The sequence below is a fragment of the Haliaeetus albicilla genome, chromosome 27, assembly GCF_947461875.1.
Source record: "Haliaeetus albicilla chromosome 27, bHalAlb1.1, whole genome shotgun sequence".
Classification (NCBI taxonomy): domain Eukaryota; kingdom Metazoa; phylum Chordata; class Aves; order Accipitriformes; family Accipitridae; genus Haliaeetus; species Haliaeetus albicilla.
Window position 1 is genome coordinate 3,701,663 of NC_091509.1, and position 12,489 is coordinate 3,714,151.

Here is a 12,489-nt window from a genome sequence, read left to right on the forward strand (position 1 = left end):
TCTCACCATTTGTAGGTGGCCCCCAATCAGAGGGGGACTCGAGGTGAGAGTATCTGTGCAGCTGTAAGCCGACAATCAGCAATGATTAATAATAGTAAATCCTACAAACCATATAAGGATGGTAGTGAGTATAGTCCTAGGTATGAATACTGTGCATTTAATTTACAGTGTTTCTAATATGTCTCTGAAATTAAATTATTTCCCACTCTCTGTCCAAGAAATCAACATGTATTTATATATTTTTTGCACTTTTATGTTCAGGATGGGAAGCAAGTACTCTGCTCTTGTAAGTGGAGATTACTTCATCCACAGCATTTTGGCTAGTAAAAATAGATCTATTCTATTTTTGCACGATAATTTGATTCAGTGCTGAAATCATTGACGCAAACGCAGCAGCCTCAGTTGCATTCAGTTTAGGATCATGTTCTGAATGATGATGAAAGAGAAGAAATGTGTTACACTACACTAAATAAAAGGAGGAGCGGTGTAAGTGTATTGAACACTGAGTTTGCTCGTTTGATTTGTAAGCATATGAAATAGCCTGCCAGTTTCTTCAACTAAGTACATAAATTGCTTAAATCTTGGTTATGTGTTCTCTGTGTTCGCTGTTATCATTGGAAGTAGTTTTATCAGGCTTCAGTCCCCATGGTACTTCAGAAAGTTGTAGGAATGCAAAGCTATCTGAAGGTCATTTGCAATCTTAGCTCCAGAAATTACTAGCTGCTGTCAGCTGTTATAATAGTGTTGATATGTATCATAATAGTTCTACAGTGAAATGGGAGATGTATTGGAGGTATTCTGAAACAGAAGCAAAAAGTGTGGTTTTCATGAGTAGGCAGAAAGACATTTCACTGTCAGCTCTGAACACGATCCCTCTATTACAATGAGACACAATGACTCCTTAGTGATGGAGACTGCTGACAGTAAGACAGGCACTTGACAATTTGTCTTCACCAAGGATTTCATAGGCAACTGGCACATGTCCAGAGGTGTTCTGCTAGGGCCACAGAGTAGGCACACTGAAAGAGCTTTGGGTTTATGCCAGTTCACTACGTGGCAGTGGAACAAGATTTACTAGAGATGCTGTTCAGCCTCCACCCTTGGGAGATTTTCAAGACCAGACTGGTTAAAGCCCTGAGCAACCTGGTCTGATCTCATAGCTGATGTGCTTTGAGCAGGAGGTTAGAGTAGAGGATCTCCTGAGGTCCCTTCCAACCTGAATCATCCTGTGATGATCTCCTGAGTAGGCTGTGCTTTAAAATGGAGGGATCAGTCTGAAGAGTAGTTGCAAGAGGAGGTTGTCAGAAGCCCCCTCTGACCTTTGAGTCAATGCAAAGTTACTTGTAGTCACATCAGGAGGAGTTCATCCTGGGTACGCATCCACGTCGTGGGTATTTTATAGTTATGCCACAGTAAACCTTAACCTACTTTCCATTTAAACTACTGAAGTCCCAGCTTGGGGGTCTCGGCCCTTGTAGGGACAGTGTGTTACCAAGTCATTGCAATTGTGTTGTCCCAGAGGGGACAGATTATGTCCACTTACCTCCAGCAACTCTGCTTTGTAAGCTGCACTCAGCAATACACACCTGCAGTTCACAAGCTCTCCAGTGAGAGACAAAAATGTTTAATTGTTGCGCTTTTCTCTTGCAAACGCTTTGAACTTAATGTGTATTGACAGTAAATAGTTGAAGAGCAGAGAGCAGGTACCAATAAATTTGTACCTATAGAGCACTTTTAAGTAATTGTTAATGGCTGCAATGATTTTTGTCACTTAATTGTATTTTGTTACTTGGGATATGGACAATAAGCTACAAATGCAACTTAGGACAGTTTCTACAGTGAATGAATGCATCCAGCTTGCTCCAAACTTGCTTTTTTGAAATAGCTTACTAGGAAACATGCTTCTTGCTTCCAGTTGTATCCTAGAAAGTAATCGGAGGATTTCAGATCAGTTCCTAACTGCTCAGGAAGTAGTTAAGTTCCTGCATGTGGTAATTAAAAGCATAGTCTTGCACTGCTTGTTTGGTGGTGTTGAGAACCATGTATAATGGCCAGGGGTTCTCCTTGAGAAAACCTAAATTTAATTTCTGATGGCTCAGGCTGTAGCCAAAACTGGTGACATATCTTTTGATCCAAAGGCTGGATTGCTTTGATAGAGAAGTTTTGGTAGGCTTTGAATCAGTTTGTTTTCCTAAAATTTTGTATTGTTTCTTCTGTCAGACCTTAAACAATGTCTTAGCAATACCTCACTGCAAGAAACTCAAAAGGAAGATTGATGCTTGGCTTTTTTAAGGATGTCTCATGTTCTGAGGCACTGAATTACACACATCACTGCATATGAGTGCCCCATGTTATCTGCAGGTGGTGGTGAAAGGGGGGAATCGAAGCTACAATTAGTGTTGTAGGAACAGCTGGACCTCATAAGATCTGCAAAAGAAGATTCCTCTTAACTCAAATATATCCTTGGAGAGCCATATGTGCATAGCTGTGAAGGTTTTAGAAATGATGTGACGCAATGACAGGGAGATGACTGGTAAATATTAATTGGGAGAGTGGCCCGTGCCAAGAAATTTTTTGCGATCATGTTACCTTCTCTTCATGCAAAATATTTACGGAGTTAGAGCAAAATACCGCAGTTTAACATACCGTAACTATGTGGTCATTATACAATGACTTCAAGAGAAGACATAGGTGCCTGGCAGCCCTCGGGCATGCTGTTGTGTTGCCTCAGTGACAGTGAGGTGGTCAACACATGTCACCTCTGGCTGAGGAACTGCTTTAATTTGTTCCCCAATGTACTTTGATTTTGAAATTTTAAAACCTCCTTGTAGAAAACATCCCTGGTTTTAGTTTTTAAATGTCAAAATTCTGAATTCAGTTGAAAATACCAGTATTTGAAAATCTGCAAGGCACATCTAATTGAAACGAATTCAACATCATCTTATTGCTCCTGTAGACTCTGATATTGATCAGTATCAGCATATCTAGCAACTTCTAGTCCTTTTTAAACTTCAGAATTTAAAATATGACCCTCAAGTTAATAAAAATTGTTAAATAGATGCACATCATAGTCACTGAAAGTTTTAAATTTGAGATGTTTGGTGCGCCTAGGAAAATACTTGCTATGATTAAGTACCTTCAGATAAACCAAGAAGATTCCTTCATAAACACAAAAAGCCCTAGCTATGTCATTTGTAAAACACGTGTCTCTTCCAAGATAGGACAGCCAATATGTGGTTGAAGCCCAAGGAATACTGAAATCTGTGGTGGGTGCACAGGGCCATCCAGGGAGCGCGGCGGTCACCCATGGGGCCTGGTGGTAGAGACCCAGGTGGGAGGAGTGCCACTCTCACGAGGTGGTCTAGAGGCTGTTCAGGTTCTCCTTGATTATAACCTTAAGGATAGTAGCTGGATCCCTAGATCATGGTTTATCTAACAGTGCCTGACAGTGTAAAAATACTTCTGTTTAAAGTTAATTGGAACAAATTATTTTAAAGTTGAAGATGAAATTTAGGATTACAAGAAATACTAGAAAAAGGAAGACCTTGGAAAAATACCACTCATCTCCTCTTTTGTTAATGCTTTGTGTCCAGAGATTTATGGGGAAAACTTGCTCCCATGCTGAAAGCATGGGTAACGTGCATATTGAGTAATCACAAACTTGCACATCAGCATTACTTAACCTCCAGGCAATGTGTGGTCAGTTTTCATTTTCGCTCTTAAAATTGTTTCCATTTAATGCCCTTAAGCAGCTCTATGAATTACAGTGCAATAGAAAATGACCCTCAAATTGGCCTGCCTGATTATTCACTCCAATCGCTCCCAGCTCGGCATGGCAATGCACTTTTAATGTGGCTGCCCATATGCCCTGCACATGCCTGTGCTCTGGCTCCCGGCAGGGTATGTTGTGATCCGCTGGCCTGTGCCAACTCACATATCTAAACGTTTTCATAAGGGGAACCCCTTTGTGTTAGTCATCTGGTTGTCAAACAAGACCTGGCTGTGATCCTGGACCTGGCACTAGATGAAATATGTGCACTTTAAACATTTCATACTTAAACTGATGGGAACGGGCAATTCCTCAGTAGGTTTGCTCAAAGTTTTTAAACAATAAATGTCAACCTAAGGGCAAAGCGAGACAGATTTCAGATTAAAGGGACAGGGTTTGCTTAGCATTTATAAATCCCTTAGTCCCAACCTCCTTCATGTTTCTTAAAACAACGAACAAGGAAAGGCTATGTCGGACGCAACGGGCACTTTTGTCAGCACAACTTTTTCCTTTAGTAGCGTGATAGAAAGATTTCAAAAATAGATTTTTCTGATTGATTCATGACTTGGCATCCCATAGAGAATCTAGTATTCTTCCAAGCAAAGCTAAAGGTTTGTGTTAGAAGACTAATAATGCCAGTCAAAAGAACCTTTCATCCCCAAGATAACTAAAATATTCCTTTGTTTATTTTTTGCCCTTAATTACTTTTCCTGTCATGGTTTAATCTGTAGTGCTGAAGCTTGTCAGCACCTACAGCCTTTAGTTTAGGATAGATGTCTTGGGAGCATGAAAAAAAGCAATTTTCATGTAGTGTCTCCCTGTCATGACTGCTGCCTGAAGCCCGTTGACTTTTCTTTCAAAGACCTGATTCTATGCCCATATAAATGGAACAAAACTTAATTGGAGTCAGTAGTTATATATTCCAGGGATGAGGCTTCCTTCTTTAAGCCTGAAGTTCTGTCACTTGCAATAAAAGCTTCTCATTTCTTTTTGTCTCTCACTTTCCAAAGAAAAAAGGTCTCAGAAAGAATGTTCATCTTAGAATACTTGTCTTGATTTTGACTTTGTAGAATTTTAAAACTATTTACAATGTAAATTTTAGAGTTTACAGCTGAAGTGAGGACTTGTTCTGAGTAAGAAAATGGACCTTCTATTTGGAAAACTAGTTCTCAGAAACAAAAATTGCCCATACTTTCTTTTTTTCTTTTTTGAGTAAAGTGATTTCTTAAAACGTCCTGCATATGCTTTCCATTGGTGTAAGCTGGCACTGCCACACACCAGAGAACTGTCTCAGAAAGCTTCCAAGAAGCCTTGCTGTACTATCTCTCAGACAGGGCTGTAGAGCCAGGTTTGCTCAGCCGGAGCGTGACTTTTAGGCTTTAATTTTTTCATGCTTTGGTTTCTACTCCTGTCCTTCATCTGTCTTGTCAGCTCAGGTGCAAGCTTGTGGGCTTGCAGACTCTTTTTTACCATATAGTTTTGCCTGTATGACGAGTTCAGCCAAGTTTGACAGAAAAGGATGGCGACCGCTTTCTCTTGAGACCAGGTAGGACAGAGATCCAGCCAGTGCCACAGCTGCAGGAATGTTAGAGCTTGCAGTCCTGGGCCTTATTTTCTTGCAGAGAGCAGGAAATCCATGCAGAAGGAGATTGCCCCAGCTGCAAGAAAAGCTTCAAGGAAGGTTCACAGTTGCTGTCAAGTTAGAAGTGTGCAGCAAAGCAGGTGTCATTGGTTTTAACACTCATAAAGCCATGTGCCTGTCTCTTTGTGGGTTCCAAAACATAACAAACCATGCAGGAAAGCAAGAAAATTACAATGGAAACCATGTAGTAATAATTAAATGTCTCTATTCCAGCATAGGGTGGATGTTGCCTCATGGTCAGTGCTGCATGGCATTGGTGTGGAAGCCTGGGTATGTAGGTGAAGCAGTATGCAGCAGAGATCGTTGGGCTGCATCTGGGGGGAAACAGGGAGCACAGATCTGTGCAAGCCCCACGGATTGGGGCTGTGGGCTGGTATGGGAGGAGGATTTCATACTGCTGTGTCCCATCTTGGCAGAAGTTTCTTGGTAACTTGCTGTGTGGACTTTTCACCTTCATGCCATATGCATAAAATGACGGCTATAAACTTCAGTTATGGAGAGCTCAGCTCAGTATCACCAAATAGTGCTCAAGTCAGTCACCAGTTCTTCAGGATTTATGTTTCACACCTTTTCCTTGCATTTTTGTCTTTTCACTGATAGTGAATCATGCCAATTTATTGATGTTGATCACAACTATAAGATTTGTGTCTGTTTGCAGGCAGTTTCAGGCAGTAAACAAGTCAGTACCAGCAGCCAAACAGTACAGCAGCAGCTCACAGGAACTGCAGTGTTGCTCATGTATGTAGGCTGTAAAAGTTCAATGAATTTTTCAAAAGACCAAATGATACAAAAGTCGTATTCACCAGTATTATGTAAACCTGTCCTGACTTAGAAGGCGCAACAGTGGCTCAGTGATGGCCTTTTGCTTTCTCCAGTACCTCCAGTTAATGGCATCTATAGATGTAATTTGACTTGTATTATCATCATCCAACCGTGAGCAGGTTCAAGCCTGGTTGCTAATTCACAGACACTGCTGAGCAGCCTTCTGAAGTGAGCACTGCTGGCAGCTGCTGTTCCACTATTTGTGGCTAGAAAAACTGTGGAGGAGTGATTCTTCAAGTAATTACTTAGATGAACCCACTCAATCAGTTGGACCTGTTCTTCAATAACTCATCTAAAACTGATGTTTTATTCCCTCCCAGTCAGCTGGACCAGACCTGCTTACCTTCTGGTAGAACATTTGTGTAGCTGGCTCAAAGGCAGTAAAAGGGAATAGAGAATGTAATCACATATTATTGAATGAGAGAAGAGTTCAAGAGTTCTCTTTTGCTGAGAGAGGGTAGCTTCTTCCTACACCGCAATCTTTTTTTTCTTCTTTCCTTGTTGTAGTGCCTGCTAATCAGGACCCTTTAAAACTACAAAAGAGAAGATAGCAGGAGGTACAAGAGGGTAAAACTGAATTAAAGGCAAGAGAGTGCAGTGGGGATATGGATAGTAAAACAGGCTACGTGCTGAGCACATTAGAAGGGACACATCTGGAACAATGCCTGAGAGTAATGAAACTATCTTTCCGTATATGTTTGCCTATTCTTCTGTTATTTTTCCCCAGTATTGCATGCAGCATGGTCTCCCCTGTTCAAGGTTAAAGATCACAGTAATGTTTTTTGTAGGTAGCAAAGTACTCCATGTATGGGAAGAGGTAGATAATTTTACTTACAGAACAAAGATATGTCACATTTTCTAACACATCAAAGAAAATTTGCCTGCAGGCATCTGTTCTGGAGATGAAGTATTGGTACTTTAGCACTGCAGACTTTACTCTGGGCCAGGAAACTAAAGGATCTGTGTTTGTGAGGACTGTGTGCGCAAAACATGCTTGTGCTTATATAGGATTGTGGACTGTCAGGTTAAAAATATGTATAGATACCTATAATTCTGGCCTGGTTCTCATATAGAAAGACCTGAAGAATACATTCCCAGGATCGTGGCTGCTACAAGCCTTGCTGACCAGCAGTTCTTTACATCAACACGGTGAGAGAAAAAATAGATATATGTATACTTAAACCAAGACTTGAAAAAAAAGCATTATAAAGCTAGCTTGTAAGTTATTTGGGCTGGAGGATCAGAGGAATGTGTCAGTATGCAGCAGTTCAGAAATTGCTGTAACTGTGTAGTTGCCTGGCTGTTTAGCAACTTCACTCGAATATTTTCACTTGCAAGTATGAGGACAGTGATTTGTCCTCTTATTCTGTGCAAATCTGTTGAGGGCAGTTGTCTGTGTTGCTTTAATCTACCTGCCTCTTCAGACTTGAGCGCAAACACGAGTGTATCTACCAAATGCAGATGAGTGCAGCCACTGATGTACTTACATGGCACTTCATTTGTGCAGCATACCTTGTGCTGGTGGTTTTGGTGATCTCAAGTGTGGGAAGATACCTATCAGGGAAACACTAGTAAATATTATACAGGTGTCCTCATTCCATTAGTTTTTTGTGTTTCCCTCTCCACCTTAATACCCTTTTAGTTCACACTGGCATCAACTGATGATGCCAACAGAGAAAGATAACTCCTGGAAACCCCATAAGGTGCTTGTGCCAAATGATGCATTTTCTTAATGCACATGTAATCTATAACTAGATTTTTTAAATTTTTTTTAAAGCCCATTTGAGAATAGTGCTGTGAGGACATTTTGCATTTGGGCAGTCAGAAGTTACTAACTGTTTTAGAAGCCTGCTGCAAGGGAAGACGTCAACAAAAGCTGCTGCGAAGCTGTGCTTTCACTTCACAGGGCTTTGTGGAGATATATTCTTGGGTCTGGTTCATGTGGGCTCATTCCTCTGACTTTAACTTTGAATTTGGGAATCAAAGTCATTTTAAAATTCTAGGTCAAACTCATTAAAAAACACGGAATCTCACCTGGTTTCAGCTCTCTAAATCACGAGAAACAGTAAATCTCCTGCTCTGGTTCTGATACAGATCTATAAATCAAGCGGTGGGTGTATTTGAAGCTTGGCCCAAACCTCTCTGTCCAGAGTCAGCATTGCTCCAAAAGTTCATGACTTTTTTTTAAAACAAGCTTATGGATATGTGGGGTGTCAGTGATACATGGAACATGTCAGATTTCTGGGGATATTGCAAAGATAGCACCCAGCTTTTGGATTTGGGAATTTCCTAGCAGAAAGCTACATCTCTGAGACTGAGCCCACCTGCCTGATCAAAGAAAGGCACACTATTTTAGGGGAAAAAAAATCCAAGACATCCCTTCCCCATTTCTCTGGTGTACCAGGGCAGCACAGGGAGCCATCTCCCTGCTCCCCACTGGCTCCTCCCTGGAGGAACGGGGGCTTTCCCGGAATTCCCGCCTGCCTGTGGTTTCTTAACCAGTCCTGCAAAAACGAATTTTTTATTGAATGTTATTCTAACCATAAAACTTTTAAGCTGTTCAAATACTTTCCTTTGTACCATAGACATCTGAGACTCTTAGACATTACCAAGTAAATGTACTTTTTTTTTTTTTCAACTGCTTCAATCTGTTAAGTAGTTTTCTTTGGACTGATCTCCCCTAGTCTTGTACCAGAGGAAACATGAATGTGATCTGATATCATATCTCCTTAGTATCTGTCTCCTCAGATTGTAGATGTAGGTGTGTCTTACTTTGAATTAAAAAAAGAGACTTTATTTCATGGCAACTCATTTACTCACCCAAGATCCAGAGACGTTTAAAGCTAAGAGGTACCATACTGATTCTCTTTGATTCCTGTAATAAGCCTATAAATCTTGTGGGAATAGAGCATATACTTCAGTAAGACTCAACAGAAAGATTTCAGGAGATGAAATTCACCCTTTTCCATAGTTATTTTAATAATTAATATAACGTGTTCTTTGACTCCTACCACATCATGTTTACACTCATGTCACTAGAGTTGACTTGATATGCACTTTTGCATTATTATTTGCATAATGACCTCATCTAAAACTGGCCCCCTGTTGAGTTATGTCCTAAATTGCAAATAGCAAGAGAGTGTTCCTGCCCCAGATTTTTTATGAGACAGAAAAAGCATCGGAAGAAGTGAACAGCATTGTAGTGGTTTGGTGTATGAGGAGGTGAGACCCAAGATTTGCTTAATTTGTTCTGTATTTCATGGAAAGCCTTTGACTGACCTGGCAAATTATACACCTGAATCGGTTTGGAGGCACCTAAATAAGTGCTCTGATTTTCTGGCATGTTGAGCTTCTCTAAAATGGGCTCTTTGCCTGGGATTTCTGGAAAGCCATCCTTTTATGGGATTATGATGGGATCAATTTTCCCCGACCGCTGTCAACCCAGGCAGCCACGCATTCCCATGGAATTCCTTCCCTCGCAGTTGCAGGAGACTTGCTCAACACACAGTGCATTTTCAGGTTGTGGAAGAAAGGTGTGTAGCATCTCTTGATCTGTGCTGAATAATTTTCAAAATTGAACAACAAAACTAAAAATCTCATATAGTCTCTCTGATGAGCATGAGTGAACTGTCGTGAACCATTCTCTATCATGCAAGAAATAAAATAAAGAGATAAGGGATGGCAGATCCAACAGGACGCTTAAGTTTTTAACCTGCAGCAAGGTAGCTAAAGTAGTTCTCCTCTCTTCTACAGGACAGAATGGCTAGATGTGACACCTTTAGCCTGTACTTATTATTTATACAGTTTCTGTGTCTATAGACGTGCAGTAGTATTGCCTCACTATCAAAGGCAGCCCATATGTAGCATAGTAGTCCCAAGGCACATAGTGTGGATTCTTTGTGCACATGAACTGACTTCTATATACTTTAATGTAAGAGGGTTCTAGTCTCCACCGTATAAAGACAACAAAATTTTTAATATCTACCGCAATAAAAATAGAATATGTGTGCATTGAACACCTGAGAAGAATTTAAATCATGTTATACAAATGAGATATGGTAATTGACCAAATCAAAATATGTATTTATGTTACACTGGCTGCAGCAAACTTCAGAGCCAGTTCTCCTTATAAACTGTCCACACCCCTCTCATCAGTGGATTATTGTGTCCTCTTCCAACAGAAATTCACAACTCTTTTTGACCAGAAATGAAGCTGGAACTGGGGACAGTGTTTCTGTTCCCTGCTCTTTGAATGCATCTTTGCATAGAAGAGATACTTGTGACAAAGTGGTGCTTGTGAGTCATCTCTCTAAATCAGGCATTTTTGGAATACCGAGGGTGAAAGCACATGTTTTCAGAAGTCACCTTTATGGATTACAGGTACACAGGCAGGAACTGGGGAATTTTCTCTTAATAACCTAGCCCATTTATAACAGTGACAGAACAGAAATTAAAAATTGTAAATAAAATTGTAAGTGAAAATTCTGGAAAGGAGTACTGCTGCTGGCTATCACAGAGCTGGCTCAAATTATTTAAACAGGAGGCCTTAAGCTGTGTGTATGGGAGTTTGGTTTTACCCCAGAAATCCTGGAAGACTGTGAAGGTGAGAGAACTTCAGCAGAAGTTGTACGCAGTGTTGAATGGTGGCCATTGCTCTTTTCTCAAAAATAGTACAGGTTTAAGCATGAAGACCAATGTTTTTGCAAGGGAACTTGAAGTAGAGCTCTAAAATTATACCTCAGAGGTATTTGCAGTGTTAGATTTTCATTCCTAACTTCTTATTCAACAAAAATTTTTATATGTTTTGTAGGAAATTCAGTATGTTTGTAGCTTATTACCTGATTTGCATATGCAGACTTACCAATAACAACTGATAATTTGCATATGGCATTTTTGCTACCTCTCCAGTGGGAAGTGTTTGAATTTTAACGAACCATTTACTTACTCAACTGCTACTATAACAACTGCTTCCCATTCGAACATGGGTGGTGTTTCCTAAAGACTGATTACAGAAAGATCTTTAATTTCAAGCCCAACTATTAGCCATCGATAACCTGTTACCACATAACCCTGATGCAGATCTTGACACATAACCCTTGCAATTGTTTTTCATCCCATAAATGTTAATATTTACTAGGTGGAGTCAATCTCCAAACCACAGAGAGTAACTTGCATTGTTGGTGGTATGAATTATATATTGGCTAAATAAAAATGTTAACCTTCCACTAATGTAATTATATAAACAGAACTCACACTTGAGCACGGGTCAAATACTTCTGGTTAATGCAGAAATGTTTTCCATCCTCACTCTTACAAGACCGCAGGTCCCGAGCGTGGCAGGGCGGGTGCCAGACGAGAGCACAGATTGCGGGCCCTCGTCTTGCGCTGCCTTTCCCGAGCAGGGTAATTAACGCAGAAGTAGGTCTCAATGAGCTGTAGTTGTGTGAAGTCTCTGGGGCTGGAGAGTCACCAACAGTAATCCTCTGTGCACAAGCTCCCCCTTATGGAAATGAAAAATACTAAACAATGCTTTTTTTTTTCTCCCAAGTCGCACAGGACTAAGAGCTGATTAGTATGAAGCAACTTCTCAAGCTTATAGTAGTGTTTTGAGACTCAACGTTTCAAATGCAGATGATTTAAGGAATTGGTTTGTGCTCCCCATGACACACATGAATGATGATGGCATGTGTTTATACTCAAAATGATTTGAGCTGCTTTTGAAGGTGGAATTTCTTGTGGCATCCTGGCAACAAGGAAGAAAAGGGAGGCTCTTTGGGTAGCAAAAGGGACTAGGGTGTTGCAGTGACAGTTGTAGCTCTATCCTCCTCTGCCTTATGAGGAGCAAGAACAGGTCATGGGGAACAAATAATTTAGTTTTGGAATAGTTTTTATACGTGTTTCTGAGGACACCCTACAATGTACATTTTCAGTTGGATCCTGATGGTGGAATGCCACCCTTAGCTAATAACAGTAAGAAGTTTCAAGTTGTTCGGATGAGATGCTGCCTGTAGGCTCAAATGTTACATAGGTGCGGTCAGTAATCTTGCATTCCTATATGGTCACTTTACCGCTTAACAGGTCCTGATGAAACCTGTGTGAGACCAATTACAGCTCTGTGCTCACCCTGTTCTTGCACTCTCCATTAGCACATCTGAATCTCAGTGGTAGCCTACATGGACCTTTGCACTGGCTCGGTGGGACTGTTCTTGTGATTTCTAGACCTTTCCTGGTGTTGAAGAGCCGCAGTTTGAGTTAA